This window comes from Heterocephalus glaber, unplaced genomic scaffold (assembly GCF_053883595.1).
Source record: "Heterocephalus glaber isolate CG9 unplaced genomic scaffold, H.glaber_assembly_v1.0 deba00001429, whole genome shotgun sequence".
NCBI lineage: Eukaryota > Metazoa > Chordata > Mammalia > Rodentia > Bathyergidae > Heterocephalus > Heterocephalus glaber.
In genome coordinates this window covers 8,471,035-8,493,240 of record NW_028258294.1, presented here as the reverse complement: position 1 = coordinate 8,493,240, position 22,206 = coordinate 8,471,035, and the positions used below count along the sequence as shown (strand labels likewise).

The window sequence follows — 22,206 nt, the reverse complement described above, 5'->3', positions numbered from 1 at the left end:
GTGATAGAGAACCTATGGCATGTGTATTACTGTTTTTTTTTTTTAAGACAAAAGATGTTAATTCATGAATTGTTTTTTTCTAAACACACCCCTCAATATTTAGATTAAATTGCATTGTTGGCACTTTACAATAAATAAGTGGATTTTGGGTTGCAGTTTGGGTACTTGGTTTCTAAAAGGTTTGCCATCACTGGACTAGACAATTATACTTGGTGCGTAAAGGAACTTGATCCAATTATCTCCAATGTAACAAATATCTATACGTGTCTATGACATTAATGGAACAAAATGTATAATAGATAATATGAAATAGGAAGAAACTTTTCAAAAGGAAAAGAAAAATGTGAAAGGAGGAGAGGGTGAGGAAGGGAAAAAGGAAAAAAATTGAGAAAAGAGAAAAAATGGAAACAAACTTTTGTAAATAAGGGGGAGGAGAGGTTGAAGGGAGGGAAGGGGAATGGCAGAAAAAGAGGAAACATGCTACATCATGTCCAGGTACAAACTCCCTTTGATAAATGTGATCTTTATATATATATATATATTTTTTTTCCAACAGTATGTCTACCCACAAGCAAACATTACACTTTAATAATAAAAAAATCACAAATATGGAGAAGTATTCATTTTGTCTGACATTAACAATTAAACAGAAGAGCAATTTAAAAATATGTTTTAACCAGTGTTTCTTATAACCAAATACTTGTCGGGAGTTACCTGTGGAGGTTTTGAAAATATTTAAACCCAGGCCTCATGTTTTTTTTTTTTTAGTACCCCGTATCAAACTCAGGACCTTGCACTTGAGAGGCAGGCGGCGGCAACACCGAGCTAAATGCCAGGCCCCAGGCCTCATTTTTGAAGAAGGGTGCAATGGCGGATCAGGGCCCGAGTGTTTTATTTTACTCATTTATTTGTAATGGTGTGCAGGACTGAGGCCAGTCCTGGGCATGCCCTCTACTACGAGGTACATCTCCAGCCCAGGACCCAAGGATTTTCCAACAACCGTCAGGTAACTCTGCTGTTTCCTTCGGGTTGAGTCACTGATTGTAGGTTGACTGGGGCACTTTGGGATTTTTTTGGCAATTGTTTAGGGTGTGGGGAGCTTTCCTTGTAGATTTATTAGCAGTAGCGAAGAGCTTGGCCTCCGGCTTTTTTGGAGTCCGTCTCAGATCTTTCTTCCCTGGTGAGGGTTTTCTTTGTTTCTTCTTCTGTCCCATTTTTGCCTTCATCCCTGGACCTGGACCTGGGGTCTCAGGGGCTGGCAGGGCCTTTCTCTTCTTGCCCTTGGGTATGTTGAGACCAGGACTCTTTTTTGGAGACTTCTTCTCTGTGACATGTTTTTGCACCTCAACATTTTCTTTAACTGGAGTCTCACTTATTGGTACCAGTTGCGGAATTTCATCGTCAGACTCATTTTTTACTTTCACTTGGGTTTTTACTTTGCCAGTCTTTTTCTTTCGGGACCCACGGCTCTTCACAGAAGCACCTTTGGTTTTACATGCTACGCCACCTTTAGTTAGGACTGATGCAGCCTTCTTAGCTTTTTCCTTTAACTTTTTTCCCCCCTCTTCAACTTCTCCTTTTCACGATGTTTTTCCTCTTTTTCTTCTTAGCTTCCTTTTTTCTCAGTTCATTGATGGAAATTTTGTTGGTTTCATCCCAATAAGAGATAAATGGGAAAAGATTGGAAGGGAAACCGACTTCCCAGTTTTCACGAACAGGAGTTTCAAACTTTTCTACTTCTCCGGCAATTTTTCTAAAAGACTTTCCACCACAGCAACAATGTTTTCAGTGATGTGTTGAGCCTGCATTCCAGTGTGACCGATACATATAGCATTGCAAGAACCAATTTTGGCGATGTTTAAGACAGTCCCAGCTAGAGCACTGTTGATCTCTTTTGATAAATTCTTGGCCTGAAGGTTTACAGGTACTGGAACTTTCTTCCTTTGATAGAAGTGTCTTCCTATGTGCAAGGGCAAAAACCACCTGATTCTTTCATGAGAAAGAAAGACGTCAAAACTGTCCAGGAGGCGGAGCTTGGCTTCATCGGCTTTATATTCTGTTATTAAAATTGGGAAAGGAATAATCCGAGAGATTGTTTTAATTCCATGCTTGTTCAAAACCTTTTTATAGAAGCGTTCTGTCTGTTCAGTTGACTGGAGTTCATCCTTGGTAAATAAACAGATTTCTGACAAATCTGATAAAATATTATGAGGCAAGGACAATCTGACTCTCAGTTCTTTTCCTGGAATTTTCCATAATATCACCATTAAAAAGAAATTTTCATTTTCATTCAAAAGCAATCCAGTTTTGTTCTTCCTGGACATGGAATGTGTCAACAAAGCTTCCACTGTCTTTCTAATTTGCTCTTTGTTCAGCTGCCCCAGGGAGGTCAAGTCCGCTGGAGTCGAGGTGGCGGCTTAAGGGGACTGTCCAGTGGAGGATGAGTCCTCCATTTCGCTCACACCTTTGCTATGTATATTTAAATTGTACCAATGAATTTTTTTTTAAATTTATATATTAATTGGTCCATTTTAGGTACACAATACATTTACATTTATCATTGGGTACTTGTACCTGAAAATAAGAACTAAGATACATCAATAAAATAAATTTTAAAAAATATTTATGAGTAAGCTATAAAGAAGTTTTGGTAGCACATAAATAATGAAAAATTAATTAATGCTGGAGGAAAACTAAATTATCACCCTATCATCAAATTAAACATTACAAAATTATTATTTTTTTTTTAGTTCTTTCATTGGTACATTTTAGGTATACAATTCGTTTATATTTATCATTGGGTGTTTGTACCTGTACATGATGTATTTTGATTCTTATTTTTTTCCCCATTACCTGTGCACCCTTCATCCCCTCCACCCTTCCCTATTTACATAGATTTCATTTCCATTTTTTTTTTCTTTTCTCTTAGTTTTTCCTTTCTCTCTTTTCCTTTCCCCTTCCCCTCCCTTCACTCTTTCGTCTTTGGACCTTTTTTCCTATTTCAAATTATCAATTATTCGTTTTAATCATTTTAACCCTTGTTTACACTATCAGTTTCTCACACTAGAGAGACTAGTCGGTATTTACACATGTGTGTCCTATGTATTTCACTTAGGAGTATGCCCTCAATATGCATCCATTTAGCTATAAATCACTCTAGTTTTTCCTTCTTTATGGCTGAGTAATACTCTATTTTATTAAAAAAACACATTTTCTTTATCCAGTTTCCAGGTGATGGGAACTTGGGCTGCTTCCAAGCTTTAGCTATTACAAACTGTGCCGCTATGAACATGGGTGCACAGATATCACTGTGGTATGATTCTTTTAATTCTTTGGGGAAGATACCCAGCAGGGGAATAGCTGGGTCAAATGGGACCTCTAGTCCTAGTTCTTTGAGGTATCTCCATACTGATTTCCACAGTGGTTGCACCAGTCTGCACTCCCACCAGAAATGGAGAAGGGTTCCTTTCTCTCCACAACTCCTCCAGAATTTGTTATTTGTTGATTTCTTGATAGCAGCCATTCTTTCTGGGGTGAGGTGGAATCTCAGTGTTGTTTTCATCTGCATCTCTTGAATGATGAGTGATGTTGAACATTTTTGCATATATTTGTTTGCTGCTTTCACTTCTTTGTCTAAGAAATGTCTGTTCATTTCAGATGCCCATTTTTGAATTGGGTCTTTGAATTTGGGGGGTCTGATTTTTTTCAATTCTTTATATACTGTAGATAGTAGTCCTTTGTCTGAGGTACAGCTGCTAAAATTTTTTTCCCATCTCGTAGGTTGTCTGTTAGCTCTGTTGGTGGTTTCTTTTGCCATGCAGCAGCTTTTTAATAAGATGAGATCCCAGTTGTTGATTCTTTCTGCTAGTTCTCGTGCTGCTGAGGTTTTGTTCATGAAGTCTTTTCCTATGCCAATGTCTTCAAGAGTTCTACCTAACTTATCTTCCAGCAAGTTTAGTGTTTCTGTCTTAATATTTAGATCTTTAATCCACTTCAATCTCAGTTTAGTGCATGGTGATAGGTATGGGTCTAGTTTTAATCTTTGGCAGGTTGAAATCCAGTTTTTCTAACACCATTTATTAAATAGGCTATCTTTCCTCCAATGATGGTAGTTGGCTCCTTTGTCAAAGATGAGGTGGCTGAGCATGACTGGAGTTGTTTCTGCATCTTCTCATCTATTCCACTGATCCACAGGTCTGTTCCTTTGCCAGTACCATGCTGATTTTATCACAGTAGCTTCATAGTACAGTTTCAAGTTGGGGATTGTGATACCCCCAGCCATATCTCTGTTGCCTAGAATTGCTTTAGCTATTCTAGGTCTTTTATGGTTCCAAATGAATTTTTGGATTGTTTTCTCTAGTTCTGTGAAGTATATTGTTGGAATTTCAATTGGCATTGCATTGAATCTATACAGTAGTTTTGGAAGTATGGCCATTTTCACTATATTGGTTCTTCCTACCCAGGAGCAAGGGATGCCTTTCCATTTTCTTGTATCCTCTTCCATCTCTTTTTTTTCAGAGTGCTGTAGTTTTCAGTGTAGAGGTCTTTTGCTTCCTTTGTTAGATTGATTCCTAGATATTTCAATTTTTTTGGATGCTATTGTTAAAGGAATTGTTTCCCTAATTTCTCTCTCAGTGAGTCTGTTATTTTGTGTACAAAAAGGCTATTGTTTTTGGAGTGTTGGCCTTGTATCCAGCTACTCTACTGAATCTGACAATTAACTCTAGAAGTCTTCTGGCAGAGTTTTTTGGGTCTTCTATGTAAAGTATCATATCATCAGCAAATAATGACAGTTTAACTTCTTCTTTTCCTATCTTTATTCCATGTATTTCTTTCTCTTTTCTAATTGCTGTGGCTAATGTTTCCAGAACTATATTGAACAGGAGTGGTGACAGTGGGCATCCTTGTCTTGTTCCTGATACAAAATCATTATTTTAACAGATGATCAAATATATACAGCCAGAAAAAAAAGGATAAAATTACTATAGATAAGTACATGTTATGAAGGTACTTAAATGTATGCTATGTTTTCAAGATTTTTGTCATTTCCTTAGTATTTGTCAATTCTCCAAAACTTGTGAAAAGTGTGAGTCTTATGATTTCTTTTTGCAATTTAAGCATTTACTCAATATCTAACCATGTAATTTCAATTTTATGTTCTCTTTCATAAACAGAAATGGCTTCAGGTCACACAAACCACTTCATTTCATAGAATTTTGATGATTATCCAAGAATGTATGTAAACATGAAGGATGAGCATGGCACTTTGAAAATAATAATCACATATGAGTTATGAATATTGCTGTCTTAAAACATTATCAGAAAATGATTTCTTCAAATATAACAATCTGTGAAATAAATATTTGTCATAACTTGCATGTTAGAAAAATAATGGTCCCTAAGAAAAGATGTATTGATCCACTCTTTCAGCTGAGAGCTTCTCACTGCTGCAGATGACCCAGAATCTCAGAAACCACCTGGCTACTGGGCAACGATAATATAAAAAGGTTCCCCATTCAGATAGGAGATTTGAATAACTTCTAAAAGTATAGCATCATGATGATGTGTTTTGTGACTGCATCTTGTTTTCTTGGTCTGGAGAATTCCTCTTCCATATCAAGGTCCTAGAGTCATGAGGCCAGGGTTGGGGAAATGGTGGGAGAAATTTCACCTCCCTGCAGGGCCCTTTGTAAGCAGGCATGGAAGGGCAGCTTGAAGGGAAGCTTAAGCTATGTGTCTTAAGAGGGACTGCAAATGTCTGATTTAAACTTTGTTTAAAATTCTGTGAAGTACAACCAGTATTTTTTTTTCTTGATCAGAACTGGTTCAATCATTTCTTACATAATACTCTGTGTCAGCATTTATTTTTTTCAGCTAAATACCCATGTAAAAATAATGGAGGCCTTATGGATAAATTGATATATTACACACCTTTGAGATGTGTGCAGGGAATCAACCTTGAATCTGAGCCTGTGCTTTATATGCAACTGTCTGCTCTTCTCTCTCAGGTACACGCCTGTTACACAGTCATGAATATCTGTTCCACAGGCAGTTAGTGTGATTAGAAATTAACATTAGCTGTAGATCCTGAAAGTGTTGTTACAGTATATACCTTGGGAAGGATCCATACGCCTTTCAGAAATCTGTAAGATGGCAAAGGAGCATTGCACCATTTCCTTTGCTCAGTGCTGCTCTTCAGAAGAAGGTTGGACAGAGCTTTGTTGTTACAAGTTTGGGTCATTTATTTTCTTCTTTTGACCTTTGCAGTGCTTCTTCTCTTGTAGCAATACATTATGTGCAGCTCCAATCTGCTTGCTAAACTGTAAAGAAACCAGTATATGTGTATTTGAAGCCTTTTACACTAGAAACCTAGGAGAAGTTAATAAATATAGGAGAGAAAGATGAAAATATCTCACAGCAGAGGTGAAACTCTTGGCAACACAGACAATATTTTTCATACGCTGTGGCAGATATAGGGCCTTTCTCTCCATTGTGCATTTCCTACCTCATAAAAAATGTTTTTTAAATCCTTTTCTTCTCAGACTTACTGTTTCATTGGCTCTGCTTCCTGACTCATACAATCACTGAACAAATTTAGCAAATTGCATAAAAATGTTATGACTGGCAGTTTGACAGAAACCTGATCAGATGACTGCATACTGTGCAGCATTGTGTTTTGTCTTCCTCAACCTTAATTTCCTATATTTCTCATAATATTTATTAATTTTATCAAATTTGCTAAGGCATTTGGGTCTCAATCACTGCGGTTGACAACACGTCTAATAATTTATTAGGCCCAGTTTCTTCTCTCATTTAGTTTATCTCAGTTAGATAGACCAATGCACAGCTATTGTATTCAATGAGAGGAACGTGGGCAGGCAAAAGGGTTAGGGGATCACCTTACACACATTACAGGAAATAACATGGTTGGCATAGACTTGGACTCATAATGTGTAGAAATATAGCTTGACTTTTTCTATATCTTGGCAGTTTTTAATGCCATCTTATTGATGGATAATCAAAAATTAATGTCAGTTTATCTGTGGATTGCACACTAATACTTCTTCTGAATTTCTTGCAACCCAGAAAATTTACTTTGTAATAAAGCACTAGAAGATGAGGTTCACTGGTTCCTCTTTGCCATGTAATCACACATCCATGGTGAGACTGCATTGTCCAGTCCAGTGATTGGTCAGAGATACATACAAAATACCATGAAGTTGTGGGCATGGTAGAACATGCTCACAATCCTAGAATTCTGAGAGCCTGAAGTGGGAGAATTGCAAATTTGAGCATACCCTTGGCAATTAGCAAAACCCTGCCTCAAAAATAAAAAATAAAGAATGGGGTAGTATCTCAAGGCAGAGGTCTTAGATTCAATTCTGAGTAACAAAAAACAAAATGAAACAAAACAAACAGCCCTGGAGGCATCTGTTATTGTTTCTAGCTATATGATCGTTTATGTGGGGCCATCATGAGCTTTGGCACATCCCATCCATTCTTAGGCCCCTAAGAATGCATGTCACCTTCCAATGCCATGGTAGAAGGTGAGGTTCTCTGAGACCCTAACTATCTGGGCCTGTCTGTGTACCAGGGAGTAGATTCTTCCCTGGAGTCATGTCCCCTTTTGTGAAGATAAGCACAACCTGAGGTTTCCATGCTCCCCTCTCTACACAGATCAACCTGGCTTTTCCTTTTGAGATACACAAAACTACCCTTGTTGCTGCATCTTCATTTCCACTTTACCTTTTTCTTTGTTGAAAGAGAAGAGAAATCTTGGGTATGTTGACTTGTTCATATATATTGCAGTGTATTGTTTCTCTCTCTCTCTCTCTCTCTCTCTCTCTCTCTCTCTCTCTCTCTCTCTCTCTCTCCCTCTCTCTCCCTCCTTTGGATTATCATACTCATTTGCTGAGTTCTTGAACACACAAAGCCAGACTGCTGCATTGGAAAGAAGGACAAAATGGAATAAAGAAGAATAGACATTTCATGTTTCATGTTATAATCTTATGACATTCATTTTTAGTAGAATATCATTTTAGACCCATTGACTTGGGAATAATGTCAACAGACCGACAGTCACAGACTTTCATCAAGTGCAGAGATCATCTGTATTTACAGGCAATGGTTGATGGTGGGAGTTGGCGATAATTTCTCGGCTGATAAGTCTTAGTATTGGGATTCAGGGTCTTCTGTTAATGGTGGTTTAGTGGGGCCCTTCACATTGCTGTCTGGTTATACTTTACATAATTTTTATTACATAATTTCTCTGCTTAAAAATGTTCCTTTATCTTTATGCTCTTTCAATGCCTCATTATCTTACTTAGATGAATATAACAAATTTGAAATTGTTTCTCCAGTTTCAACTCTTCTCTAAATCATTTTAAACCTGCTGCTACATTAAGCTCTCTATTGTTCTGGCATTCAAGGTTTCCCATGAGCACTTCATGGACTAGTCCCTAGGTACTACAGAAGTAACTAAGCAGGTCTGGGGTATTCAGACCTTGTACATTCTAAAAAAAATTACTGGCTCTTACTCTAGGCCTTTGGAAATCCTGGCTGATAAGAATGTCTTTATTTTTTAAAAGAAATGTCTTTATTTTTTTACCTGAGAGCACTGGCACATGCTAGAGAATCTATGATAACTGTGTGATCTCTGGTAGCTGCACAGGGCCATGGTGTATGAGGAACACATATGGACTGAGTAAGGAAGGGCAGCCAGACACTGACACCCCTGGCCTATATGACACTTACAATGAAAACCATGAATGTGAGGCTTGGGGGAGCTTTCCTGGCTGGCAACACTTTATACCTGTTGTCATATGTTGTTTCTACGACAGAGAAGTGCTGTTCCAAAATCCAGTGGCAGAGTAAAATGGGAGCTTATACATAATCTCTGTTGGATTCTATCCATGCATTTTTTTTATCTGCACTGATTAAATATGTATCCTTTTGTTGTAATAAGTTGAAATCATGAGTGACCACTTTTATGAGATCTTTGAGTCCTTCTAGCAAACTTTTCAACCTAAACTAGCTTAGACTTTCACATTTCCCTCCATATATCCAGTTTTTCACACAAAATTAGTGATTTACTTATTTAACACATGTTCTGGGCTTTTCTGTGCCCAGGTATTTGTTTACTCTGTTTTTTTCTTTTATTTTACTCTATTTTTTTCTCTAAGAAAATCTTTTGCAAAGAATATATAATAACATCTCAAAGGCAAACAAGTAAATAATTTACATTTTTGAGTACTAGAGCCTGGAATTTTTTTCCATAGGAAAAGAAATAAATGAATGAGGATAGTAGAATAACAAGAGTCTGTTTCAAATCCTAGACTGCTGTATAACCTTAGAATTTTGAATAGTTTTGGGCTATTCTCTCATGGGACTTTTGCTATTCAGAGATCAGTTTAAATATTGACATAAGGTGTTTTGGAAAAAATCCCAAGCCACTAACAATTTCTCGTTAATTTTTTTAAAATCTAAAACTCTTCATGCTTTCCATTTTTTTATAATTTATGACCTAAATCACTGTGAATTCTGTCCAAGCAATTTCCAGTTGTTTTGCTTTTCAGATTAGCAAACATGTTCTTCTGACACTAATAGGAATTTTTTTGATACTTGTCTCAGATCCATACACAAGTCCTTTTTAAATGATGGAAGTTTTACACAATTTAAAGAAGAGAGTTAAAGTCTCAGACTTAAGACCTTTGTGGGTATGCAAATCTGAACCTTGTATGTGCTATTCCCTCGGGCAACAAAATACATGCCTATTTTGCTGCATAGGTCCTCTCTGGTGAAGTGAATTTTAAGTATTCCCTATATGACTATGAATAATTGAGGGCTGAAATATTTTATGCTTTATTCAAATGGATCTTCATAGGAAAGATGTATAGTTTCCTTTGCACAAGAAATCCCAATTGTTGCAAACAAGATATAATAACATATCAAAAGCAAACAAGTAAATAATGTACATTTCTCAGTAGTACAGCCTAGAAATTTGCAGGTTTACATTGGAAATTCTTCAAAATCAAAGGCCTCATAGAGGAGAAAGAATGGAACAAAGCATACTGAAGATTACACCCGTATGTCCAGTATAATTGTGGAGGTTTGGACTCCTTGGGAGGATAATTCCTATTCAATTGAAAACTTATTGAAATAAAAGTAATAACAAGAGGAGAAATTTTGCTTAGTTCTTTTAATTATGGAGAGGAAGCTGAAAGGCAAAAGCTTCCACGACATGTGTTCTGTGGATTAACAGAGGCAAGGCCAGAGAGTGATGAGGACAATTTCTTTTCTGGGACCATTTTTGCTGCTAAGTTTGTTGCCCTGTCTTTCCAAAGAACTGTTTTCAGATTTCTTATATTGATAGCTCTTTTGACCACTTTGAGCTACACCTGACTTTAAGTAGCACTGAGAGCATCATGCACTTAGGGAAATGAGCTCTGTGTGTGTGGTATAATCGTGTATATATTTGTGCCTGCTTAAAGTGGTATAAGCAGAAGCAGTGCTTAAAAACACCGTTTGCAAAACAGTTTGCTATTCAATGCTCAACAAATATTTGTTTAGCACTAATTGTAAACTAGGTGTATTAATATGCTCGAGAATATCGGAATGTTCAAAGCAGACAGGATCTGCATCTCCATTGAGTTTAGAATCTAGGCCTTAGAACATAGCAGAGCTAAGTTCTCAGGGTTATGTATTTTGGGGGACTACTTTATTCCTCTCATAGCATATTGGAAATTGTCTAATGGGCTAAGCTAAAAGTCACATTTCCATAAAAAATCCAATTTCTTTGCACTGAGATAGAGCATTATGGATTTAGGTGAAGTCATAAACATGATCAGCACAGCAAGCTATACCAAGATGCATAGTAATTGAGGCCACAGGGAAAGCTTAAAATGCCATCGATTTATTGTACACACAGGTACCCCAACCCCCTGATATGACAAGAAAGCAAAGTGGAGGCAGGCTGTAAGATGATGGGGCAAATCACATTCCATGGGAAACCAGAAGCTCCTCCGGGGAGGCTGGTTCCACAACTGCTTCGCATTAGGGGTTTTGGCAAAATGTCGATTAAGATTGCGTGGTGATGCAAGGGAGGAAGGGGACTCAGGACTCAGGGAGAGCAATGAAAACTTTTCTTTCTGACATAATGTTTTTTTCAGATCTGTTGTCAAGTGAGGTGGGTGTCTCTTGGTCAATTGCCCCCCTAAAGCATGGAGATATGTGCTAACTAGGGCCACAAGGGAAGGGGATATTTGGACAACTAGGTGGAATCAGACATGTACAAAGAGAACAAAAGTGAAAGGCAGATGACATCGGGCCTTGCATTTATAGTTCAAGAAGTACATGGCAAGCAGGTCCACGGCCATGCCAAATCTGTTTTATAACATTTTGTGTTAGTTGTTTTGTGTTGTGCCCTGTATGTTTCCCTCTACTCCTTAATGGTAAAACTCCTAAAATGGAAGAAAAAAAACTATTTCCCTTTAGAAGCAACAGGATATTAAATCACCTGGTATATCTATAGCATCCCCCTCCTTCCTCTTGGAAGGGGAAAAAAAAAAAGAAAGAAAACAATAGACAGTGGCTACTTTCAGAACTTATACTCATGGATCTTTTGCATGGATGAAGTAAACTGGACAAGGACTCTGCACTGAATCTATGAAAACCCTGAAGTTAGTATTGCACTTTGTTCCAGGCTCCACCATTTCCTTCTATAAATTGTTGTGTGTTTGTATGCATTACTTTTCCTTCTAGTACATCCACTCACCATAACCAACTTAGTCTTCTTCTTCAGTATGTCATACTTTCTGACCTGGGGAAAATGACACCGTCTGTCATTACAAAGACTCTTGTCTTGCCAGGATTCCAGTTGGATTTGGGCAATGAAAGGCTATAGCCAGAGATTGGATAGTAAGAAAAGAATGAATCCAAGTATTTACTTCCATTTCCTTTCTGTTCTGGGCCATATCCCGTGTTAGCAGCATGGCCCTCTAGGACCACATCTTCTACTAGATGGGTCCCTGGCAAGATTCCAGGTTTGCTGGGCTTGGTTGGTATTATTTCCTCTCCTTGCCTTTCCATGCTCAGTGGTGGTGATGATTCTCACTATTGTTAATTTCTAGGTTCTGCACCTTTCTTGTTGCCCTGATTTTTGTCCATGACTTTCAATAAAGTCTGAATGGAACTTTACAGTTTTAAAGCTACTTAATAGCAGATACTGTATATAATCAGTAATTTAAAAAGAAAATTTAAAAAATTAATAAATAAAAAAATTTTTAAAAAGGAAAAAAGAGTAATTAAATCCTGACACTGACATTTCTAATAGAGTCTTTAGTTCCAGAAAGTCTGGTTAGTTATACACTAACCTATTACCTCCTTTCTACAAGGCTCTACTCCTTCCGTGTGGGATTAACTATAATCTGAACTCTGCTATAGCCCATTTCCTCCAACTGGTTTTCTTGCTTCTCTAGGACCATATAATTTCTCTACACAGATGCCAGAGTAATCTCTTAAAAATTCTGACTCTGATGGTTTTACTCTCTTCTCAAACATTTCTAATGGCTTTTCATTGCATTAAAAAAAGGAAAATGATTACACTAGACAACAGACTATATGGTCTAGTGTCTGCCTGCTTCCTAGAGCTTCACTTCTTCTCTATGTTATCCACTAAGCCCTACTCAGTCTATCTTCATGAATATGACAAGCTCTTCCCATCTTAAGACAACATCTTACCAAGATACTCCCTCTGATCAAGATTCTCACATGCTTGGCTCCTTCTGGTCATTCCATTTCTAGTTCTCTTGCTTAAGCCTTCTTTTATGGGCTAAGTTAGTTGAGAACCTTGTTTCTATCCAACTCATTCTCAGGCTCTTCATTTCCTTTCATTTTTTCATAGACCCAGTTTTCATTCGAAACTATAACTTTTCTTTAGTTACTTCCTCATTTAGAGATGAAAATCTAACAAAAAGTAAAGATCTAGGAGACCTGCCTACCTGGAAGAAAATATCTTGCAAGTCTTGTTCAGTACTAATACTATCTTCCCAGTATTTAGAAGTGATTTGGGCTGGAGATTTAGCTCAGTGGTTCAGCCCCTGCCTTGCAAGCACAAGGTCCTGAGTTCGATCCCTGGTACTGAAAAAAAAGAAAAAGAATTGATAAGAGTGCTTTGTTCATAGTAAGTGTTCAAAAGAACACACACACACACACACACACAGTTTACTGATGAGCTGATCAGCATTCTCCTAAATGCTTTACAGGGCTTATTTAATTTAATCCTCACAACAACCTCATTCATCAGGAACTATTATTATCTTTGTTTTACAAATGAAGAAAGTAAGTCAGAGGAAGTTGCCAAAGTGTATACCCAATTAGGAAGTAGTAGAGCTGAGATTTGAAATCTGGCCATCTGGCCCTTAGGCCCATGTTCTTAACTGCTAAACTACACAGTGTCTTAACATTTGTTCAATAAATTAATGAGCACTTCCTGTTTTCTTCCGTTTCACAATTGGAATTTAGAAAGAAAGGTGCTGCCTAATTTTTAAATGTAGAAGCCTTTCTAACCCCATGCTGAGAGATTTTCTATCCCTGAAAAAGATACGATGACTGCATGGCAGCCAGACAGGCACAAATCTATCTTGAATGAAAATCCCTTGCAAAGTTTCCTCAAAAGGCCCAGAAATTTGAGGCCTGTGATATGCCAGAACTTCACCACAGGGATATTTTTTCTTAGTTTCCCATCATTAATTAATTAATAAGCATTTATTAAGCATTTCAGTTGCAGCAGACACATGACATTCAAAGATGAATAAGACAAAATCCCAGCATAGACTAGTGGAACATCCACTCTAATTTTGGACACACTAAACTATTTTTCCTGAATTAATTAAAACTGTGAACATAGATGACTTGTCCTCTGAACTGACCAACGCCATCCCTGAGTGGATAGTGTAACCTTGTCACATATTGAAGCCGGTCTTGGATTCAGACTTATTCAGTCTATCTGCGTCTGTGGCAATGTTTCTTTTACAGCTCCCTGCAGATGACTGTACCACAGTTGCTGCCCATTTGGAGAAACTCACCATTTCAAAACTGCCCTTTCCTCTCCCTGCCTTAATTCCTCTGTGACAGGCAACACCTCAGTACAGGTTTTTCCTCACTAGAGCACATGCTTTTCCTTTGCTCATCTTTCTTGTCAATGTCTCTTGACACTAGATGAAATTACTTGCACCAATCTGCCCCCTTTTCTTGTAATTCAATTGTTCTGATCCATTAATTATTTCTATGCTTGTCTTCCAGTTGCCCAATTTTTGTCTATTTCACTCTGTTAACCGGACACCTGAAAACCAACAAGTCTACCACATGACAGCTACACACAGGGATCGCCTTGCAACCATGTGCAGTAATACATCTTAAAATGCATCCAAGAAATGCACCTTGGTTTTTATTCCGTTACAGTGTACCAGAAACTTATGTTGAAGTGTCTATTGTCAACTTCCCACTTTTTTCTTTTTTCTTTTTCTTCCTAGAATTTTTTTTTCTTTCCAGACTTTTCCATGGAAATTTAAATAACCATGTTTCAGTTACCTTTCCTTCAAATATATTAGCTTTCAAGTCACCATGCTAATGTTCATTTCCCGCTCATATTTCTAAGTTCCGAAGCCACTTAATGTTACTTGCCTGTCCTTGAGAGCTTGTTTGGAGGTTCTAGCAGGGGAGCGCAGCTGCTTGTATACCCTTGACCGAGGAAACGGTCCTCCTCTGTCGGGGGGCGGTCGCCCTCTTTGACCCAGTGCTCAGCTTCGGGAGGGACTCACATGGGGCGGTGAGGGAGGAAGGGGACACCGCCTAGCCAGCCAGATCAGCCGAATCAACCCTGGTGATCAATGGGGTGACAGACGTCTCAGCCAGATCGCCCTCACATCCGACTTGCCTGTCCTTAATGATTTTTTTTCTGCCTTTCTTTTTAGCTTGATCTGCAAATTTGATTACTGAGCTCTATGTTCATCCATTTAAAAATGTACATAAAACAATATTAGTTCTATGCAACAGCAGGTGGATAATAGCAACAAGGAAGGAGGGCAATTGTACCTTAAACAGCTCTCTGCAAAATAAGGAGTGGGGGGTGATAGAAGATGTGGGAGCCATGACACAACAGCTGGGAATGTGACCTTACTGTGGCAAAAAATGACCCCCAAATTTGCTGGGCTGTTCTGCACAGATGGTGTTGCAACATCCACTAGTACAATTTCAGAAGCAGTAATGTAAAGGATGATAGGAAGTAGAGAAGTGCAATCTCAGTTTAAGAAAAGTTCAAGGAGGATGAAGTCTCAAATATGAATGACTTCTGGAACTTCATCTCTGGAAATGAACATAGTATTTTAGGTGAGGTTTCTGGGAAAAAGGTCCTGAGAGGGAATTTTACTGGGGAGCACTATCCCTAAGAATCCTGTTAGGAATTGAAGGAAGTAGGGCTAGGCAGGAGACAAGTACAAGTGTTGAGTGGTATGAACAAGGAGCCCACCTGATCCCAGAGGGTCCTTTCAAGCTAGGATATCAGTTCAGAAGTATTATACATTGGAGTAAATGACTGAGTCCTTTTATCTCCACTTGGGCCAGACACTGGACTTGAGCTGCCTCTAGAAAATAGGCTAAGCTTGGGTAAGTCTACTCTTTTCTGAAGAAGATAAATTCTGAGAAAGGATCTGGCTAAGAGTGATTGCAGTAGCTTAGCCATTTGAGAGAATGAGTTCTTTAATCTTGGCAGGGGTCTGGGCAGCTTTCACATCTTCCATTCCCACATCTTGGAAGGCCAGGTGCTCTCAGGGATGTGAACATTCCCTTTTCCTATTCAGCAAAAGACTTATCTTGTATTCTGTGACTCTACTCTCTTTTGATCATCTTAACTACTCATGTTCAATCTCCACTTTTGTCCTCCTTTATCTCCTTTTGTCTTTTAATTATAAATAAATTAATTTATTATTTAGACAAGAAATTAGTAACCCATTTGGTCCAGCCCCTTTGTAATATACTGCTTTTGAGTTCCTTTTCACTAATCTTTTTATCTGAGGTATCTTATCCACTTAGAGGTTGTTTTTCACCTCTTCTTTAGTGACATCCAACTCTTTAAACTCAGCTTCAGCCTTAGTTCTAAAAGAAATGACTTTGGTACTCGCAGTGAATTGTCCCATAATGCTGCCAGTTAGTGTTTTCACCTGATTCAAATGTGTTTAATGGAAAACCATGCAGTCAGTCTCACAAGCGCAGAATACCAGGCTTGTCCCAAATATTGCTGCTCAAAGTGCAGCTCATGGATCAGCAGTACTGGCACTGCCTAGAGCTTGTTAGAAATGCAAAAATTTTTCTGTTGCCCAGTTCTACTAAGCCAGAATCTTCATTTTAACAAGAGCAATGATTCATCTTTCAGAAGCTCAGATGTAAAACTTTCCAAGCTCCATATGTAATGGCTACCTAATTCTATTTTGCTTTCTAATCCCTATCTGAGAGGTATCACAATAATTCCTAAGTGATCTTCTTGCTTCAGTCTCCTATAATTGGTTCTGCAAATTGATATAAATTTATTACCCTAAAATATAGCTTGTCCTACTTCTGATTGGTTTTTTGTTTTGTTTTGTTTTGGTTTTGGTTTTTTTTTGGTACTGGGGATCAAACTCTGGTCCTTGCGCTTGCACAGCACACAGCAAAACCACTGAGCTAAATCCCCGCCCTATGATTGCTTTGTTTAGGGATTGATCTCAGGATTTTTGTGCTGGGATCAATCCTCTGTCCTTCTGATAAATTTTTAAAATTTTGAGATAGAGTCTCACTGAGTCACTGAATTGTCTAGTCTGGTCTTGAACCCTTGATCCTCAGTTTCACAGAGTATTAAGATTACAGATATGTACCACCACACTCAACATATTGTGACATCTTGCAGAAACTTTGAATTGCCTCCATTGCACAAAGTAAAAAATCTAACATTCTAACATGATGCTCAGACTCTAATTTTCTGTTTTCACCTTTCACTTTCAACTTCCATATACCCACTATCCAACTTTCTGGTCAGCTCCTACCTAAAGACACATTCACACCAATGTGTCATCTTTTGTGCTATTTCTTATATAACATTTTGTTATCTCTCACAGTAGCTGTCATCATTTTACTTAGCTTTAAAGGTCCAATTGAAATGCCTCATCTCCCTTTAAGTTTCTACCTGTACTAATTCCAAATCGCATTGGTCATCATTATCCAAACTTTCATTCTGATCTGTGTAAAGCATAAGTCTTAGTACCTAGCATAGTTATAACCCAGAGTTTTATGCTGTGACTATTGCTATCCATCAACAGAGTTTATATGTACTATGTTCTATCTACCTCTAAGCTGCATAACCTCTAAAATGGACTGGGGCAGGGGGGACTGCACAGTTCAATGTTCAGTGAGTCAGGGTTTATGCTGAGCATCCAGGGTAGCTTCCTCCAAGATTTTCTTGTGATTTTCCACCAAGCCTGCTTGCTTAATATAACAGCTCACAGTAGTGGTCACATTCTTAGAATTCCATATACTATGATTTTCATAGCAAAGTGTGTACTCTAGATTCCTCTAAGCTTGACAGATGCTGTAATTTTCTTGGCACACATGTTTTGCCTAAAAATGAAAGAATTTGTCAAAGCAGGAAGATACCAGTTATAGATGCCATGAAAATAGATAGACAATCCTTTTTTGATAAGTGAGCTATTATAAAATAAGTTTTAAATATTTCCAGACTGCAATCTAATTAGCATATTTTATTGAAATGCTTTAAATTCTCTTTTGAAAAGTTGAAATAGACAAAAAAAATGACATGGAGGGACTTATATTTACCAGTTTACATGTATTTCTCCTCATAAGATTGCCCAGATCCCAAGACCTTAACTTATGGAAAAGGCACTTTTTATATTGGAAAATTACAAATAGGATTGAAATCTTTAAGAAAGGATAGGTTCTCAAATATTTATTTAAGCCTCAGATCTGTCTCTTTTTTGACGAAGACTTTATGATCAGTTTCATCTTCTCCAATTCCCAGGCAGAATTGATTCTCTTATTGTTACACTCTGCTTCCTTCCTTTTCTTATTTCTTTTCCATGGTGTTTCCTGGTGCTTTGTGTACTGTGATCGTAATTTTGTTGTGTTTGTTACTTTGTTGTGTTACGAGATTGCAAGGTACATGTGATGGCAGAAACATCATCATCATGATTATCATCTCATTGTTGTCATCACCTTGCCAAAAATAACATTTATTAAATACTGTTAACCAACCATTATTCTAAGCAACACATAAATTCTATATGTAATTTCAAAAATCTTCCTTTTAATGTGAGGAAATTGAGGTCCAAAGAAGTTTAGTGTTACTCTCCTATACAACCCCATTGCTTGGTACTCTGCTGCCACAGGCCAGGCATTCAACAATAATTGCTGAATGAATACCTTCTTAGATAATCTGTACCATCATGAAGACTCTTGTATGTCATACCTGTATATATATTTTGACAAATAAAAGGCAATGAAATGATATCACAGGTTTTTAAGAAGGATGGGATGAAAGCATCATTCTAATTTAGAATATGCTGACTACTAGCAACAAATGGATATTTCATCTTTAGAATATTTTTATATATTAAAACCTAGTAGCATGCAATATTTGGATCAATTGGAGAGGTACAGCTCTGGAGTAGAAATATCAGTTGGCATAGAAGATGTTGGAATAAATATTGAGAAGGTAACAATAAAAGAAATAAACTGTGTGTGGTGGTACATACCTGTGATCACAGCTATTTGGGAGGCTGAGGCAGGAGGATCACAAGTCACCCTGGGAAACTTTGCAAAATAAAAAGTTTAAGAAGAGCTAGGGATGTAGTTCAGTGGTAAAGTGCTTACTTAGCATGTGTGAGATCTTAGCTTCAATATCCATTACTAGGAGAAAAAATAAAATAAGTAAGATTTATTTATCATCAATTTTCCTGATGTTCTTCTCTACTTACTAAGAAAAATTGAGAGAGTGGCTTATCATTAGCACACTTAGAACTACAATTTAGCTTATGAATCCTCCATTAAATTTTTAAAATCTGACTGATACCTACTAACAAGACCAGCAAATGGTTTTGTGGAGTAAATGTTTTGGCTCAGACATGCATGGGTTCAAATTACAGTTCTGTCACTTTTTTTTTTTTTTTTTTTTGGTACCAGGGATCGAACTCAGGTCCTTGCGCTTGCGAGGCAGGCGATGGAACCACTGGGCTAAATCCCTGACCCAATTCTGTCGCTTTTTAACTGGGTGGGCGTGAGTACCTGTTCAATATGAGTTCTTTTTTTTTTTTTTTTTTTTTTGGTACCGGGGATCTAACTCGGGTCCTTCTGCTTGTGAGGCTCAATATGAGTTCTTAAGATAGAAAATGTTGCTCTCTTTATTCCCTGCTTAGAAACTGCAACTTGATCTGACTTCTATCTTTGTTTCTGCTTTTTAAAAAAGTATCATTTTAGGGTCACACCATCAAAGGGGAATTAAAATTAGAAAACAAGGAAGACAAAGAATTAATTATAACTCAGAAATTCACAAAATGTTCACCTCATACAGCACTAGACACATATATCTGAAAGATATCTTTTCTGTTGTGTTCTACATTGCTATGATACAAATTTATTTAGTTCAACCAACTTTCATCCCACCATATGCCAAGATATCTATTAAAACTTCACCATGAACACACGGATGATTATTATTTGTTTGAAAGAACATAAAATAGAAGAAAACTGAGTCAGAAGATAAACCTCATTCCTAACCTTTTCATGCTAAATCTCTAAATTCCAGGCTTCTTCCAGGACACATTGTGATTATTTCTAAATCAAATACACTCAGAACAAAAGAAACCAGTAAAGTAATACAATTTCCAATCCTCAAAAAAGTGTAATCAGTATAAAACACAGCCATGATAATGAACAAATTTGCAAGTGCCACTCCTTACTCTTCTGACACACGCTGATTTCATTGATGAGGCTGGTGGTGTAACCATACCTTAGCCACCTTCTTCCCAGGCACTCAACTCTATAACTCTGCTCTCATTCCAGTCAGAGTCCTGGGAAGACAATAGGAGTGTGGGTGTGACAAATAAGGTCTCACGCACAGCCTCTCTCAGCTGAGGAGTGGAGTTGGTGCAAGTGTAGCAATTGGGACAATGACATGGCTCTCCGAACAAGGGTGGTGTTCCACACACTGAGTCAGAGGAGCTGGCCTAAGCCATGAGTCAGGATCAAATTTCTGGCTACCAAAGTAGATAATTTAGCCTTTGGGCAGTTCCCGCAAAGGCTCCTGTGGGAAGTTTGGCCTGCCTGGTTTGGTTGACCAAGTGGTATAATTACCCAGGAATGTTCAGAAGTAAACATTATTGCAGGAGAAATAAAAGCCATTACCCATGGCTTCATCTATTTCAGAATTGCTTGGGCTACTCCTGAGATGTCTAAGTAGACCAAAAGTATGTTAGGTCAGTAGTTGCAGATAAAGCATTTAAAGTTAAAGAAAGATTTAGTTTTTGCCGGGGGGGTTGGCCACTTGTCAATTTGCAGAGCAGCCAGACAAAGGCAGCAAGTGACAAGTGATCACAGCAGCCCTCTTTCTGTCCCTTATATTCTGTCCAGGCTACCCACCCTTAGGGTGAGTAGCCCAAACATCCCAGGGAGGGCCTTGCTATTATCCAAACCAGAAATCAGTGGACTAATTTAGTAATCACACACCCTTGATTCTAGCATCACACACTTTAGATTCAGCCACCCCTGAAAACCACCTATGACTGCATGAGGCTTTAGGGGGACATCTAGACAGAAGCCATAACAGCAGGCTTAATTTAGACATGTGGAAGAGGATCTTGCTTCCATAATTACATGACCAGAGGAATATATTCCCAAAGAAAGGCATGGAATTGTCTTCCCATACATGCTCTTAAAAGTTTTATGGGGAAGGGGACGTGGATGGGTTCAGTGTAGATAATTATCATGATCACTAATAAAATTTGTTGAGCTTGAATCACCAGTCAGGGCACAAAACTACTAATGAAATCTGTGGCAGCTGTGCCAATTCCCTTAGGCCAAGTGAGCACTTATGACATTGTGGATCACACTAGTAGCTATGGTGAAGTGGATCAGAGCCCTTATTTTGTAGGACTTCACATTCCTTTCCAATAAAACACTAAAAAAGTCCTGCATAACAATCTAGAACTAATTATACCTTACAATCTTCCTTATCACCTTATTATTTCTCAACACCCTTACCCATATAGTTGAAATCTGTGCTTTAACTAATTAGTGTAGTAAATAGAACCTGGACTGTAAGGATTTTGGAGGCAGATCACTCATGAGGGGAAGAGAGGAACTGGTGGAAAGGGTAGACCTTTGGATCCTGAGGTTAGTGATAGGCAATGACAACTGCCACTTCAGGGCTCTGTCATCTATACGGAGAAACAAGTATGCAGTCATGTATTGGCTTGAGGAGGTTGAAATCAGCTAGAATATAGTTCTATTCATTGCTCTCAGATCTTAGATTCACCCTGGAACTTTTGAAGATGTCATTGATTTTTGTGAAAAAAACAGTTGTTTTATACCTTGAAAGCTTGTTGGGTGTCAAACTCCACTAAGGGGAGAGGAAAGGAAAACTGGGAAAGTGTAGCTGCATGATGGTAAATGAGGCGAGCACAATGTGCTGCCTGAGATTGGCCCTTAGAAATACTTCTCTAGAGTCAACATTTTGTGAATCAATGGATTGAGTTAAAATAAACCAACCTGAGTTTTGAGCATGATGGGAAAATATATAAGAGTAATAGATACCCTCATAGTTCAGACAAAGGTAGATATCACACTATTTTATTGTTAAGAGTAACAGAAAATGCCCTATTCCTTCAGTGAGCAATACCTCTGTAAGAGGTGCTGGGGGCAGGAAATGTTTTTGAAACAAAATTTTGCTGGAATTCATTGATTTAGATGTGCAAGTGTCAAAACAAAATGGAAGCATTAAAACATATCCAAGGGCATGGATTTGGAAAAGCGCCTTCTTTAAGAAAATGCCAAAGTCTATGTATCGTGTAAAACTGATCATTATTGGAATATGGAAAATGGCCCCGGTTATAAATTCGAGCATGACTACTCATAGAGGTCCCTGTAAATCCTTCTAAGTGACCAAAT

At 37.9% G+C, this 22,206-nt stretch overlaps 1 long non-coding RNA gene and 1 pseudogene across 3 annotated transcripts in view; one reads left to right on the top strand and one right to left on the bottom strand.

Moving 5' to 3' along the window:
- The window catches only part of LOC147827862 (uncharacterized), a 348,252-nt gene that overhangs the window by 177,039 nt on the left and 149,007 nt on the right, over nucleotides 1-22,206 (top strand). The gene's annotated exons all lie outside the window — the stretch shown is intronic.
- LOC101702590 (ribosomal L1 domain-containing protein 1 pseudogene) lies at nucleotides 948-2,453 on the bottom strand (annotated as a pseudogene).